The sequence below is a fragment of the Galeopterus variegatus genome, unplaced genomic scaffold (genome assembly GCF_000696425.1).
Source record: "Galeopterus variegatus unplaced genomic scaffold, G_variegatus-3.0.2 Scaffold5086, whole genome shotgun sequence".
Classification (NCBI taxonomy): domain Eukaryota; kingdom Metazoa; phylum Chordata; class Mammalia; order Dermoptera; family Cynocephalidae; genus Galeopterus; species Galeopterus variegatus.
Window position 1 is genome coordinate 108,221 of NW_007731197.1, and position 1,925 is coordinate 110,145.

A 1,925-nucleotide genomic window follows, 5' to 3' on the forward strand; every position below is an offset into this window, starting at 1 on the left:
TGGCATAGCTCCAGGGACTGAGCAGGGCCCACTGCAAGTTTAACACAAAAGCAAGAAAAACAGCAAAGTTCAGTACACAGTGCAGGTTGGCTCAAGAGAGTGAGCAGCTGCTTGCTGAAACTAAGTTTGATACAAAGAGAGTTTGATACAGGCAGAGTGCAGTTTTGACCCAGGAGAGTGAGCAACCGCCCTGCCTTCTGCTGGGATTTGGCTTTTATAGTTTCTCTATCTAATGAATATTCATTTAAGGGGTTGGTTGCCAGTTATGTAACATTAGTCTTGAACAGGCTCAATTGGTCTCCTTTTTGGAGCATGTTCATTGGTCAGATCCCACCACATGTACCAGATATATTCAAGAACATTCTGTGCTCTTTAGCACCCCTAGTGGAAGGTCATTTAGCTACCAGGGTTACATAACCCTTTCCTACTGAGCATGCCCAGCCACTAGATTTGCATAAGCCAGCCCCCTGAGTTCTCAATTTCCTCATGTTGATGCTGAAAATAGGTTTAACTAGGGACAGTAACTTTCCTCTAGGGGAGGGACTAGAGGAGAGGCCTACAGTCTTGAGGAATGACTTGAAACCCAGAGTCATGTCCTGAAACTTGATCCCAGGGAAACTGAGCACCTCCTCTCTCACTCTTATCATTTCATTTTTAACATTTATATCTGTGAACCATCTGGAATTTATTCTTTTGTATGATGAGAGTTATAGATCTAGTTTGATTTCCTTCCAAATGGCTACCTGATTGATCACCATTAATCACAAAGTCCGTGATTAATCACAAACCCAGTGGGCCGGCCTGTGGCTCACTCGGTAGAGTGCGGTGCTGATAACACCAAGGCCACGGGTTCAGATCCTATATAGGGATGGCTGGTTTGCTCACTGGGTGAGCATGGTGCTGACAACACCAAGTCAAGGGTTAAGATCCCCTTACCGGTCATCTTTTAAAAAAAAAAAAAGACAAACCCAGTGATTTCCCTGTGTCCTTGGGTCTATTTCTGGACTTTCTATTCCATTCCACTGGTCTGTGTATTCATGCCTCAGTACCACACTGTTTTAATTATAGAGGCTTTATAGTATGTCAATATTCGATAGAACTAGACCTCTCTCTTAGCTTCTCTTATTTAGATATTTCTAGGTATTCTTACCTGTTTATTCTTCTGTATGAATTTTAGTATCAATGTTGGTTCTAGAAAAAATATTTCGGCATTTTTGTTGGAATTTGAGGAGGCCAATATGAGGGGAAATGGCCTCTCTGCCTGTGTACTCATCTTTTCTCCTAACTAGATGTGGTGCCCAAGTCCCAAAGCTGTGGTGGCTAGTGTCTTGATGGGGAAAGCATTTATTACTATCCAGACCGGAGAAGTTGGGTTTAGGGTGTGGGAGCCCCTGGCCTGGACACCGTGGGTTGGTCTGTGCCCACTTGCCTCTCACTGGGTGCAGGGCATTGGGAAGGGGTGACCCTTGGGCCATCTGACCTTCAGCTGCGGGCACAAAGGCCTCCCCAGGGCAGCCTCCTCTACCTGATCTGGCTCCCGGGGGCATGGGCAGGTCTTCTCCACGCCTGTTCTTCCCAGGATTGCCTGTCCTGCCCAGGACTGAAGTTCTGGGCGACAGGCTGGAGCATCCCGAGTCCCATGCCTTCCCCTCTGCACCTTTGCCTCTTGCTCCTCCCAGCCCTGCACTCAGCTTTGTCCTTTAGGTTGCTGGTCTGAAGTGGACAATTGCCTGGCCCCACTCTGCACCAGCTCTTCCTTTGGAAGAGTCAACATTGGATCATCTACTGCAGCAGCGACTGGTCCCTCTCCGTCAAACACACCCCCAGCAGGGCCCTGCCACAGTCGGCTTTGTCCATCCCGAGTGTATTAGTCTATTTTGTGTTGCTATAACAGAATACCTGGAACTGGGTGATTTGTAAAGAAA